The sequence below is a fragment of the Myotis daubentonii genome, chromosome 15 (genome assembly GCF_963259705.1).
Source record: "Myotis daubentonii chromosome 15, mMyoDau2.1, whole genome shotgun sequence".
Lineage (NCBI taxonomy): Eukaryota > Metazoa > Chordata > Mammalia > Chiroptera > Vespertilionidae > Myotis > Myotis daubentonii.
In genome coordinates this window covers 6,547,742-6,562,164 of record NC_081854.1, presented here as the reverse complement: position 1 = coordinate 6,562,164, position 14,423 = coordinate 6,547,742, and the positions used below count along the sequence as shown (strand labels likewise).

Genomic DNA, 14,423 nt, shown 5'->3' with positions numbered 1-14,423 from the left:
TCTATTTGTGGGTTTTGCCTCCAATGCTCCTCTCCGACAGGAACACCCAAAACCACTGCAGGGGAAGTGAAGGTTAAGCCACTTCACCCCAAAGACACTTCACAAGGGAGCGCTGTTGCTTTCACTTCCCCACACAGACACCACCTCCTGGAGGCCCTTCTCCATGCAGGGGACTCTCCTGGGACCAAATCCTCCCATCCATGCTCATCCTCAGCCCAGGTAGGAAGCCTTGTGAAGCGCTGGCCAAAGCTCCCAAACTCCTCTTGTCACGGGCCGAAGGTTCGTGTGCCCAATGCTTCAAAACAAAGGCCAATACTCAACAGATCAGAGTTTGGAGGGTCGTGTAGGAAACGTCCAAACCTGTTAGAATGTTTATGAGTTTATTTGAGCCAAATTGATGATAATTGTCAAGGAGCAAAAGCTCAACGGATTGAGAAAATGCTCCAGAGAATGGCAGTTTTGTAGTTTATACGTTACCATCAAAGAAGAAGGTATGAAAAAGGGTTACACGAAACTCATTGGTGGTAAATTAGGGAGGCGGGAGAAAGCAAAGTGGGGAATTCTCTGAGATTGGATGATGAATAAAATGAAGAGACAAATACTTCCTTTGCATTGGCGGGTATAGGATAGTTAACGATTAACATTTACAGCACATGGAGATGGTATTGGGGCAACAAGGTAACAATGAGGGTTTCATGGTCTCCTGCTTTGGTGAGAGATTGTGCTCTGAGGGGTCTCGAAAAGGGGGGATTACTCTGACATTCCAAAGGTCTGTTATTGCAGATGCAAACAGACAATAGACACACTTACTTAAGGTAAAGATGAACCTTTGTCAAGGAAGATATCTGCTAGGACATGACTACCCACCATGACTCCTTTTTAGATAAGAAGTTTTCATTTCAGACCATCCTATGCGGTTACATTAGGTCTCTGAGTTTGTAAGGCCACAACACATGCCACCCCTGAGCTTGTCAGGTTTAATATGTGGCCCCTTTTTCATCCATAGGTTCAGTGAAGAGCCTGCCTCACACACACACACACACACACACACACACACACACACACCCTCCTTGGGTTTCCCCACAAGCTCTGCCTTTGTGATGTGGTTTTCCTCTCCCAGAGAGGACCAAGATAGCCTTACCATCTGCTGCTCTCACTACCCCAAACCCCTCCTCTGCCTCCTCCTCACACCTCTTCTTTCTCAGATTTTATAGTCTCATGGGCTCTTGTATCAGGTCCTGAAGATTCAGCCTTTTCTCAGGTCATCCAGCTCCTCACCCTCCGAGACTCCATCCATTGAGACCATGAAAGTCCCCTTCCTCATCCTCTTGACACAGTAGACTCCGGGCCTGCTAAGCTGCCTCACTGAAAACCATCTGGCTTGTGTTACATGAAGCCACAAGTTCCCTTCTGATTATATGAGCTTCCTGAGCCAGGGAATGTGGTAAGACTCAGAAACAGCTGGATGAAAGAGATGCATAGGGCAAGGTATGGGGAAAGGGCGCCAGACTTCCATGCTCTTTCCAATCCGGTGCACCACGCTCCCCAATCTCCCCATGTTCACCAGCCTGGAAACTATCCAAACCCTGTCCTTTTGGGTTTTTACGGAGGCTTCATAACATAGACATGATTGATTGCATCACTGCCATTGTCAACTGATTCTACCTCCAGCTGCTCACCTCTCAGAGTTGGGGGAGAGGTGGTGTGGGACTGAAAGTTCCAACCCTCTAATCACATAGTTTGCTCCCCAGGCAACCAGCCCCCATCCTTAGGTGCTTTCCCAAAGTCACTCGATCAACTTTTTAAGAAGACACATTTATAGCTTACATCACTTGGGAAATTCCAAGGATTTGGGGAGCTCTGCCAGGAACAGGGATGAAGACTAAATATCTTGTATTGTATTTCTTATGATAAATCATAATATTAAAAATATCTATCTCAGTCTCTCTGTCCAATGATGAAAACCTCCTACAATGCAATGTGAATACAGTGCAAAGAATAACAGGTAATGTTGCACCTTTCTCAAGAGATGCAAGATTTCATGAGATCAAGGATGAAAAGTGATGTTTGGAAAATTTGCCAACGCCATGTATTTGGAAGGATCCAGAAGAGTTAGACCTATTACTATAACAAAATCAACAAGAATGATGACATGATGATTCAAAAAAGAACAAACTGAATGTCAAAGCATTTACTAATGGTTTTGGAGGGGAAATGTTGAAATCTTCACACTTTTGCAAACATTGACCTTAAGTAATTTTTTTCCCTAAGCACATCATAGAATCCTAACAAATACTTGTTGAATAGGTGAAATAGAATAAATCTTATTTTTCTCATGTAACAGCTCATTCTAATTATGTAACAGCATTGCTTAAATATTTATTTTTTTGGTTAATCCTCATGGAGGATATTTTTTCCATTGAGTTTGAGAATGGAAGGGAGAGGGAAGAGACACACAGAGAGAAACATTGATCTGGGAGGGACACATTGATTGGTTGCTTGCCGCAGGCGCCCCAAGTGGGGGTGCAGGATCAAGTCTGCAACCGAGGTTTGTGACCTAGATGGGAATCCAAGCAGAAACCCTTCAGTCCAAGGGTGACGCTCTAACCACTGAGCCAAACCAATGAGGGCTGTTTAAACATTTTGCACGAGATCATTTGTTTAATTATTCCATCCTCACAACCTTATGAAACAGAAAATTGAAGTACAGATTGGTTAACTAACTTGCTGAAACGTGAACATCTGGCTTCAACCCCTGGCAGTCAGCTGCAGAATCTCTGTGCGTCCTTGTCTCCCCTTTTCCCTGTCTCTACCATGTTCTTCTCCCACCTGCAGGGCACTGGATGAGGACCAGTCCCTGTGTTTGGTGTGTGAGATTGACAGCAACCTCCTTGCTAGAGCGAGCTGGACCCTGGAGAGCCAAGCTCAGAGCCTCCGTCCTGCAGCTGCCCCGCAATGGAAGCTGGCGATGGAGGGGAGTTCTGCCAAGCTCAACACCCACGGGGCTCCCAACACGTCTCCATTAGCTTCTCTGTGCAAAGAGTGGTGGGAGAGAAGAGGGGCCGGATTCCTGGATTCTGAGAGCGGAGCCTTACGTCAGTGTGGCAATACAGAGAAAAGGTATTTTTTCAGAATATACAATGCCAGTTTCTCCTAGAAATGAATATATCCCGGTTTTTTAATAGGTCTCCTGCCAACGTGGAAGGACTACCCCCAAGACTTTGGCTGTATGGAATGAAAGTTCTTGGAAAATGGCGGCCTCCAGTGTCATAATCCCAGTGGGCGCGGCCATATCGTTCGCCCAGACAGTCCCAGAAAGAAATGACAGTCCCAGGAAGAAATGAACCATGGGATGGAGAGACACCGTAATTCTCCATGATGACCATTGGCAGGCTGTGGCTTCAAACGGTCTAGTGAGCGTGTGCACAGTCCACCCACTTCCGGTTCACAGTTCACCCACTTCCGGTCCACAGTTCACCCGCTTCCGGCTTGGGGTGAACTGTGCGCATGCTCACTAGAACATTTTTGCTGACGTCACCAACTGCATCTAACCATCGGTTGCTTGAGGGTCGCGGAGGTGCTGTGGAAGGTTAGCAGTGGGGATTCTGCGCGGTCAGAGGGGGTTTCGAATTGAAGGTGGAAGATTGGCTCGTTAATTTTCATTCCTTGTGTATTTTCTGTATGGATATAAGTATTTTTTTTGTAACAAATTCCAAGTGTACTTTAATAGATTTTATATTGTCCCATAAAACTTGATCATTTGAGGCGCAACTTAAGGGGCCTTAAGTTGATGTCCCTTGAGGACATTTGGGGAAGTGAGGCGCTGAAGGAGGCAGTGATTGATGGGGAGCGGGAGCCTCTGTGATTGGAGGATTTTGAGGGTCACACTGTGACACACTCCGCTGGGGGGGCAGTGATTGGGGACCTAATGAAATGGGTAGAGCGGGGTGCTAAGGGTAGCATATGGGAACCAGTTGACTGCATTGCTCTCTGGCACTGAGTGTTGGGGTCCTTTGGGGATGGATGGTAGGGTCAGTGTTGGTTTCTCCTTGCTGTGCCTGTGGACAGGGTAAGGGTCAGTGATTGGCAGCTGAGCAGATAGGTGATGGTTTCCCATTGGGGGCGTTATTTGGAATCCCATGTTGGGAGTTATTTCAGGCCCTGTGGAAACCACACTCTCTGAGACACATTTATTGACGATGAAGGTAGTAATGATTTAAAGAGCCTATGTCAGTGGCTGAGAGGCATTTCGTGACCTTCTGGTAGTCCTGTGGTCTGCTCATTGGGGGTTTCTTGAGGTCAAAAAGGATGTTTTTGGGGACTCTGTCCTTGTAGGGGACCACACTGGATAGTGGCAACTTTGTTCAGTTTAGAATGAGGCAGTCACAGGATTGAGTCCCTTTGCAGACTGAGTGACCTTAAGGCAAATTATGAAACACAATTCGGTCTCAGGTTCCTTAGCCACACAATGGGTACAATAATGATTATAGGGTGCAGGGAGGCAGAAGAGAGTATAGGGGGGAGATAAATGGTAATGGAAGGAGACTTGACTTGGAGAGCTGAACACACAATACCGAGTTCATACACGGTTGGGATCTGGCCAGCTGCCCCAGTCAGAGCAGATTGGGCTAGGCTGGCTTCCGGGAGGGGATGTGGGAGGTTGGCCGTCCAGCCCCACCCCAGATTGGAGTGGGAGGGGACCATCGGGGCGAGGTCAGCTGGGGGGAGGGGCCACAGGCTGATTGGAGGTGGGGCCAGCCAGGGCGAGGGGCCCTGGGCGGTTGGCGGGTACAACCCCCTGGTCCAACTCCTGGTCAAGGGGACAATTCACATATTAGGTTATTTAAGATTTTATTACCACAAATATTGAGATTTTGTTACTTTTTAAATGAAAAATATTTTGGTACAAAATACAGTTATGCAAAAATATAGCTATTTCAGTGACATTATCATCATGGCCACATACTATCAATTTTAAAATGTACTGAATAGTTTTATTATTCATCCTCTATTTCATTGTTTTCATCTATTCTTTAATACCTACTATATAGACATATATATAGATAGATAGATAGATAATGTATAATCTATCTATACATATAAAAGGCTAAGTGTCCATCCGACCGGTAGCTATGATGTGCACTGACCACCAGGGGGCAGATGCTGAATGCAGGAGCTGCCATGATGCGCATTGGCCATTTAAAAATAAACGGCACCGCAGACCTGGCGCCAACAAACCAACACTCGGCTTCCCCCAAGTGGGACACAGGCCCTGCCACCATCCCAGAGCGACACCCCACCAAATCACAGCCAATGCTGCCAAGACCCCATGGCACAAAATGTGGCCCACAGCCTAGCCCAGCCCAGAAACGTTTGCTGTGGGCGCCGGGTAATGACATCACAGAGCAACACCTGGCTTCCTCTCCCTAGCAACTAGCCTCCTTGGAGTTTCTTCAGCCCAGGAAGACGACTTGCTTTATAGCCAGGTACACACATTTTACAATTTAACCAAATGTTTGTGAAGCGTTTTCATGTGCCTCATCTCATTTGATCCTCACAGAAGTCCTCGTGTCTATTTAATGGAAAGCTATTCAAAATATAAGTATCAAAATAGGGGGCATAGTGAATGACTGCTTTTGAAGGTCAGAAAAAGTGGTGTCACCTTAGAAGTACAGTGACATTGGAAGGCAATTTTATGGGCTTAGCAGTTGTAAGTGGTCCATGAAGCAACTTTAAATTAAACAAAGGAGCAGGAAAAAATGGGGATAGTAGACATAAATATATGCTTGGATTTGGAAATCAATTGGACTTTTTTTTTAAGCAACATTGTTAAGCTGCATTGGAGAGTTACAGATAAGTTTTTCCACACAATTCTGATATTTTATATTGAATATCTTGGGCAGTGATTTAAATATCACCAGGTTCAGAAAGCAGTGATGAGCCTCTCATAGATAACCAGTGTATGGACTGGTTATGGACTCTTTCATATGTTTATACAGGCTCCTAAACATACACACCAGGAGTCAGCAAACTGGCCATCAGCTAAATCTGCTTTGCCATCTGTTTTTTAAAATAAAGTTTTATTGGAACACATTCATATTCACTTGTTTATTGTCTGGGGCTGCTTTTGTGCTCCAGTGGCAGAGTTGATTGTGTTAATGACCATGTTATCTACAAGCCAAAAATATATACTCTCTGGCCCTCTACAGAAGAAGTTTGCCAACATTTGTTATCCACATACACTCACTAGTATGCTCATAATCATACATCAACATAGGAACTCTTTCCTGTTTTATAAATACCAAATCATACCATACACATGTGTACTTGTTCTTTTCACACAATACAGCTATCCAATATCTGCATGGTATTCTATCATGTGGACATGCTATAATTTATCCAACCATCCTCACATTTTTTATTCATTCTCCCCCTCTCCCTTTTTTTTTCCAGTTCACTACAAAAAGCAGAATAGCATCATCTTTAAGTGGACAGGCCCAGGATCCAGGTTCCTGTATTTAATTCTACATCAACTGGGCAAGTCATTTAATTCATCTGTCCTGGTTTTCAAGAGGAAGATTATAATAGTGCTTACCCCATGAGTTTGCATGAGAAGTGTGTGTGTGTGTGTGTGTGTGTGTGTGTGTGTGTGTGTGTGTGTGTGTGTGTTAAGCACTTGGAACTGTGTGGGGAGAATCAGCGCTTGGTGAATCTGAGTGGGACAATGCATGGATGGATAGATGGATGGAGGATTAGGGATGTCAGAAGAATCCAGTAAAATAAACTCTCCTTTAATAAGAAACCAGGTGAGGCAGGTCAGAGGGCTTCCCCGCAGCCCATCTTAGGGATTCTGTTCCAGCCTCCAGATAACCCTCAGCTTGGCACTGGGGCTCCTGGGGCTGGGATGGTGATGTCCACAGTGAGGTTGGTGTAGAGAGGCTGCAGCTCCTTGTAGAGCAGCGTGTAGCCCAGTGAGTTCGCGCCATCTTGTTGCCACCTGCTTTGGATCTCAGCCAGGAAGCCAGGACTGGGGGGAGCAATAGCCATGTGAGCCCAGGGCTCAGGGATGACCCAGAACCAGCCACCCCATTCCAACCCTGACTCACCTCTTGGGACTCTGCTCATGGCTGGGGTCCAGCCCCTCCTCCAGCATGTGGTAGCGGCCAAAGAGCAAATGGGGTCGTGAGAGGAGCACCCCGTTTAGTTCCAGCCTTAGAGGGAAGAGGGCAGAGGCTAAATGCCTGTCTCCCCTGATAGGATCCCCAGGCCACAGCGCACCCTCTCGGGCCAGGGTGGCCCATGCCCCCCTCTGTCTAGGGCAGCTTGTACTTCCCACACCACGGGGGAATCTGCAGCCCTGTGCTAGGTCCCTAGAGCAAGGCCTCCCCACCTGGCAGCGATGTCATTGTCCTCACGATCCCAGTCCCAATATGTGTTGGGAAAGCCATTTATCTTGAGGTAGTGAACTGGACGCAGGGCAAACACCCCTCCAAGGTAGCCTCAGTAGGGCAGCCTAGAGATGGCAGAGAGAGTTGGAAACACAAATTAGTTCAGGTAATAGGCCCTGATCCTTTCCTGGACAGGATCTCCAAGGTTAATTTCTGGGTTAGCCCTTCTCCACTCACCCCTGTGATCACCTCTCCTCCGACCCATACCCACTCCCTGAATCATCTGACAAGCCCATCTTGTGACCCCAATGATGGCCCCCTTCCTGACCCTTACTTGGCCCCTCCTATCACTCATTCCCATCCTCTAACCTCAGTTAAAAACCTGTTTGCCTACCACTTTATTAGGTGCATCCTGACTCCCATATTAATAACCAATTCCATCCCTACTTGGCATCCACATCCACGAGGAAGATTCTTCACTGTCTATGAGGTCTTTGCTCAAGCCCCGTCGTCCCCTCCCTGCCTCAACCCCAGGGATCAGGGTCTGGATCATACATATGAACCGGGCATGATTCAGGGAAGAGCAGGGCCTGGCCAACAGGCCCCCTCCCTCCACCTATGCCGGGGTCCAACCCCAGTAGGTCCAGGGGTTCCCAAAGGCGTAGACGGAGTCGGCAAAGAAGGAAGGACACGGAGACAGTGTTCAGTTGATCAGCAGCCTAGCCAGGATCTCCAGCCAAGTTCTGGTCTGGATCTCCAGAGAGGTTCTGCTTAGGATCTCCAACCAGGTTCTGTGTCCATGCTCTCTTGCTAGGTTCTCCAGCCAGGTTCTCCAGGTTCTCCAGCCAGGTTCTGTAGCCATGTTCCCTCGCTAGGTTCTCCAGCCAGGTTCTGTCCAGGTTCTCCAGCCAGGTTCAGTTACCAGGTTCTAGTCAGGTTCTCTTGCCAATTTCTGTAGTCAGGTTCAGTCCAGGATCTTTTGCCATGTTCTCTCGCTAGGTTCTGTCTCTAGGTTCTGTTGCCAGTTTCTGTCCAGGATCTTTTGCCATGTTTTCTCTAGCGAAGTTCTTCTGTCTCTAGGTTCTGTTTAGGTTCTGTCTTCTTGGTTCTGTCTTCTTAGCTCTCTCTCTTTCTGTCTTGTTACATCTGTATTTATACCAGTTGATTCAATCCTATCAATCTCTATTACAAAGGTTAGGGCATTTCTTATCTCCATTCCAGGGAGTAAAGATTATGTAGCTTAAGCGTGATTGTTCGTAGTTAAAGTGATTAACTACCCGCCTGGCACTTAGTTAAGGGGTTTTATTCCCTCCCTAACTTAAGGGAAAAATCCCTCCCTGGGGAAACAACCTTTCTCGGAGAGGTGACCTTGGTTAAAACACACAGCGCTAAGGGGAGCAAACATATTAAGAACAGTATGCTATATATGCCAGGTCCCTTGAAACAGCAAGGATGGACCGACTCCCGGCAAACCTACTTGTAGTTGAACTTGTCGATGGCCACGGACACGTGGGCAGGGAAGATGTCACAGATGTAGAGGTTGCGGTTGTCCTCTGGCAGGAGGTTCACATCGTGGAAGAAGACGCAGTCCCAGTCCCCTTCTTGCATGGCCTCCCAGAACCCCACATTGCGAAGCTGGCCCCGGTTGAAGGCGGTGTTGTTCACCTGGGTGGACAGAGATGCTCAGTGCAGTAGTGTTCTCTCACCTGCCAGGCCCATCCTTCTCACCTATTCAAGTCCTGTTCTCCTGCCTGGAACCCCTTCTTATTCCCACTGTGGAGCTGGAAAACCCACACTTGCCCAGAAAGGTACAATGTAAAGGTTACTTCCCCTGGGAAACTTTTCTCGGATCCCCACCCCCCACCATCCTAGGCAGAGTCAGTAACTTCAGCCTCTCAGCTCTCCCTCCTCAGCCATCTTCAAGGCTCTCAAGGATCATCACCTTCAAGAGGTCATCTGAGGGAGGCGGCGTTTAGGAGTAATCAGGGACCACTGGGTCTGTTTCTGTTCTGACCAATGACTGGGTCTGATGCCCAGGAACCATGACAGGATTTGCCTCTCCTCCTCCTCCTCTTCCTCCATCATCATCATCATCTTCTTCATCACCGCCAGCTTAATTGTTACATCATCACTTATTATCATCATGTCCATCATCATTACCATCACCACTATCTTCATTACCTCAACATAATCACATTAACTCCATTATCACTATTAGCATCACCATCATCATCACCATGAGCACAATTATCACTGTCGCCACTGTCACCATCATCGTCACCACTGTTAGCAACAGCATCTTAACTGTCACCGTAATTACCAGAATCATCACCATCAAAACAGTCATTACCATCATCAAAATCACCATCATCATCATCATATCATTTATTGAGAGCCTACTATGTGCCAGGCATTGGCCTCACTGCTATACATTCACTAAGTCGATTAGTTTTTCCCACGACCCAATAATGCAGGTGTTATTATCATTTTTGTCTCATGGGGAGAAAACCATGGCAAAGAGGTAAGTTCCCCAAGTTTATTATACATAGTTATTCGATAACAGTGGGATGGATGGATGGATGGATGGATGGACACATGGTCCCACACTCAGATAACACATGTAGTAATGGACCAGACCAGGATTCAAACAAGCATCTAACTGATCCCAAACCCCTTTAATTCACCCCTTATCTTTATTGCCCAGTCTGGTCAGCCCCGGTCTCAGAGAGGCCTCGACTTCATGAATCAGACGGAGCCTTTCCCACAGGCAGCCATTCAAGCTGATCCCAAACTCAACTAGTTAAGACCAAACCTATAGTCCTTGGCTCTGATTGCTACCAGTTCAAGATCTGCACTCATAAATCCAGCCCCCCAGATATTCTGTGACCCAGACACTCTCCGCTCACAGCGACAACTTCAGCTCTGACTGTTCAAACTCATGCTAAAAGCCCTCTGCCCTCTTGTCCTTGATCCTCCCCATTCCTGCCACACCTGATTCACCACATAGATGGCATAATGTAGTTGCTGGCGCTGCAGGAAGGGGTGCAGGTGGGAGAGCAGGTGCTGCAGGTGCTGGGCTTGCCCATAGTAAGGTACCACTATTGCTGTGTGGTGCCGTGTCCAGCAGTTGGGTGGCTGGTATTGGCCTCCCAGCTCCACCAGTGGGTTCTTTTCCACCACTTGCTCCATTGTCAAGTTCTCTGGGATCATCATCTTCAAGGGGCCACCTAAGAGAGGGAGAGGCTAGAGATGATCAGGAACCTACCCCAGAAACCCCACACCCCAGTTTTACTGGGTTGAATTATTCGCCACCCCCAAATTTCCTATCCACTCAGAATTTCAGAATGTGACCTTATTTGGAAATAGGGTCCTCACAGACACAATTGGTTAAAATGTGGTTCTACTGGATTAGGTTTGACCCTGAAGCCAATGGCTGGTGTCCTTATTAGAAGGCCTTGTGGCCCTGGCCAGAGCTTCTCAATGGTTAGAGCATTGGCCCACACACGGAAGGGTCACGGATTCAATTCCAGGTCAAGGGCATGTACCTGGATCATATGTTTGATCCCTAGTCCCAGTCAGGGCGCGTGCAGGGGGCAATCAATCAGTCTCTCTCTCCCTCTCTCCCTCCCTTCTTCCTTCCCTTCCTCCCTCCCTCCCTCCCTCCCTTCCACTCTCTCTAAAAAGCAATGGAAAAAAGATCCCTCGGGTGATGATTAAGAAGAAAAAAAAACATGGACCACTACTCACCTGAGCCCTTCCCAATACTCCTGGCCCTCATAAACTTGGAGAGTCAATGAATGTTTAAAGACACTAAGTCTTGGGATGATTCCTTATGATTCAGTAATAGATAACCAACTCTCTCCCCATCACCCCCAGCTCCCAGCCCACAGCTTCTGCTTCCAGGTTCTGACCCCCACCCCCTTAAGCCAGCTCCCCAAAGCCCGAAGTGGGGGTGGGGGCATAGGAGGCCTCCCACAAGCTTACTGATGTAGGGTGAGACAATGGGGCAGCTGGGCAAATCCTCCCTTCTGATGTCCACACGGTGGATCTGGCTGATGTTTGAGTACACATCCTGGTGAGGGATTCCTTGCGAGGAGACCTGGACCACCAAGGGCAGCTCCTCTCCCCGCTCCGGCTTGTCTTGTGTGAGGAAGCGCAGGGAGGAGGTGAAGCCATGGAGGTGGTGGTTTGGGCAGAGTAATGCCCCATCAGCAGCAGCTGTAAGCCCAGAAGTAATAACAGGAGCCCCCTCTGCTGTTCCATTCTGGGGAAAAGCAGAAGGTCATTCCTCCCATTTTGCAAACCCCTCGCTTTTGCACCATGGGTCTCAGGCCCAGGCTCCTGCAGCCATTCCTCCCTGACGGGCTCTGCACACTCCCCAGCGGGGAGACCAGAGTGAGACACTTCCCAAGGCCACTCAAGGCCACACCATCTGTGCGGAACACCTGTCTTGTGAACGTCTGCAGCCTCGTCTCGTCAGCCCGGTTCAACACTCCGGTCACACTGGGTGCCAGCCGGACTGCTCCCTTGGCCGGGCAGCTCAACCTCCCTGACACTTGGCGTCCTTGTCTGTCAAATGAGGTTTATTGCTGGGTCAGGCTCATCGGGCCAAGACAGGCAACGTGCTTGTGTCAGGGTGCGACAGGAACTCAGCGTCATTCCAGGAATGGCCCAGGTTCTCTCTTATCTCCAACATTTTTAAAATGTTTTTATTGATGTCAGAGAGGAAGGGAGAGGGAGAGATAGAAACATCAATGATGAGAGAGAATCATTGATTGGCTGCCTCCTGCACGCCCCCTACCGGGGAACCAGCCTGCAACCCAGGCATGTGTCCTTGACGGGAATCGAACCTGGGACCCTTCAGTCCACAGTCCGACGCTCTATCCACTGAGCCAAACCTGCTAGAGCTATCTCCAGCATTTTGCATAGAAGGGACCAGCCCTACTCCTGCTCATTCTGGGTGCTCTTCCCTTTCATGCCACAAGCACCAAGTTGCCACTAGGGGCTTCCACAGCCTCAGTATTCCCTTCACCCACTCTGATCATTGTGGATTGTGACTGTCCATGTCAACCTCCCCATCAGACTAGGGGTTTGAGGAGAGGAGGTTCAGGACGGACTCATCTCTGGGTCCTCAGCATTTCTCAGCACAGGAGGCCCCAGGAAATGGATGATGATTGGATGGATGGAGGAATGAATGAATGAATGAATGCAGATAGATCTCTTCTCCACCTGACAGACTCCTACTCATCCTTCAAGAGCCAGCACAAATGCTCCTTGTCTTGTCTAAGTCCTTTATTCTCATCTACACTCTGGGCTCTCCTGGTCCCTGGTATCTCTGCTGTCACAGCTCTGGTCACCAAACTGGAATGATATGTATCTAGTTTCTCTCCCTCACCAGCCTGGGAGCCATGAGAGGGTAGGCCTTGGGCATGACCCATCTGTGGGCCCCCATCATCACCCATAAAAAAAAGTTGAGCACCCACTTATTTAGCCACCTATAGTTATTAAGCATCCAGGCATTATGGTGTGAACCAAGGAAACAACTGGAAACAAAATCAACAAAAACCTCTGCCTCCATGAAACCTACTTTCTGGTGGAAAAGACAAGCAAGAAAATAGATAACTTCAGAGAGTGATAAAAACCTATAAGTGAAAAGGGGAGGGTGGCCGGGTGATGCTACTATTTGCTGAGACTGTGGTCTGGAGCAGGGCCGAATAGATCATGGATGTTAATTTTAAATTTTCTATTGGCCTCATTTATAAAGTGAAAAGAAACGGGCACAATTCATTTTAATGTGACAATAACCCAATACATAAAAAATTTTGTTTCAACATGCAATCAAGATAAAACTAGTGAGGGATTTTACATCCTTTTCTCACATAAAACCTTCTAACCTGGTACGTATTTTGCACTTACATTACAGCCCAATTCAGACTAGCTGCCGTCCAAATACCCATTAGCCATGTGTGGCCAGTGGGCAACACACTGAATAGCAATGCCAGGCCCAGAAAAGAAAGCCTTCCCGGATTATGAGAATTAAATGAGATGAAGATAATGAAAGCTTACTGTTCGGTCAATACACAGTAACTTTCCCGGTTAACTCATTGAGTGGGTACTATTATCGTCACCCCCTCTTTACAGCGCAGGAATCTGAGATGGTGCGTGGGAAGTGCCGAGCGGTGTCTGGCACAGGCGGACTGCTCAGTCAGTGCTGCTCCCCCGCTTCCACCGTCCCCCACCCCCGCCCCCCAAGTCCTGTCAGCAGCACTTACAACCTCTGGGCTTTATCATCCCTATCTCCCCAACCAGTCCGGATGCAGCCGTGTCTCACAAGACGGGCCTGGCACGAAGGAAGCCTCAGGAAATGATGAACAAATGAATGAGTCTAATGACCAGGGTTTAAGCCTTACAATAGGAGACCCCATCATCCGTCACTCTCAATCTTCCCGATCAAGGACCTCACTGGGTTAGACACAAGAGGAACTCAGACAATAACACACAGGAGAGGGGGCTTGGATCTGGGGAGGCCCTCCGTTGTTTTGTTATTGTTTTGGGGGCCTGTGCCCCCGGGAACCCTCCGTTTCACGGGTCTCACCTGTCCTCCATCCCGAGCTCTGCCTTCAACGCCACCAGGCAGAAGGCGGGCGCATTGGTTACGGACCACACCTGCGCATCACCGCTAACGGGATCCACGCCCCGAGCCCGCAGCTCGTGCAGAGAACCGTAAACCCGACCCTATCCGCTCCCCGCACGCACCCAACCGCCACCCCGCCGGGTGCGCACCCAGTGTCCCCTCGGAAGCTGTCCAGCGCCAGCGCTACCTCTGCCTTTCGCAACCCACCCATTCCTCCCCCACCCCGCAGCCTCCCCATCGAAAGCTCTATCATACTCCCAAGAAAGCACGAAATCTGAAAAATATCCTCTCCATCTTTGGAATAAACTGCACAGTACACAGCGCGCAACAGAACACAGAAACCAGGCGCCGCTCCAGCTCCCGGCGCAGGCGCAAAGTGGATCTGAGCGGCCCCCAGGCTT

General features: G+C 48.5%; 1 long non-coding RNA gene and 1 pseudogene across 1 annotated transcript; both read right to left on the bottom strand.

Moving 5' to 3' along the window:
* Positions 1-6,775: 6,775 nt before the first annotated feature.
* Positions 6,776-9,663, bottom strand: LOC132217266 (beta-1,4-galactosyltransferase 3-like; annotated as a pseudogene).
* A 723-nt stretch (positions 9,664-10,386) lies between these two features.
* On the bottom strand, positions 10,387-14,179 carry LOC132216581 (uncharacterized). Its single transcript, XR_009448769.1, has 3 exons — positions 13,984-14,179; positions 11,373-11,652; positions 10,387-10,615 (listed from the first exon to the last, which is right to left on the bottom strand). It is a non-coding gene; the product is annotated as an uncharacterized LOC132216581 (long non-coding RNA).
* Positions 14,180-14,423: the final 244 nt, after the last annotated feature.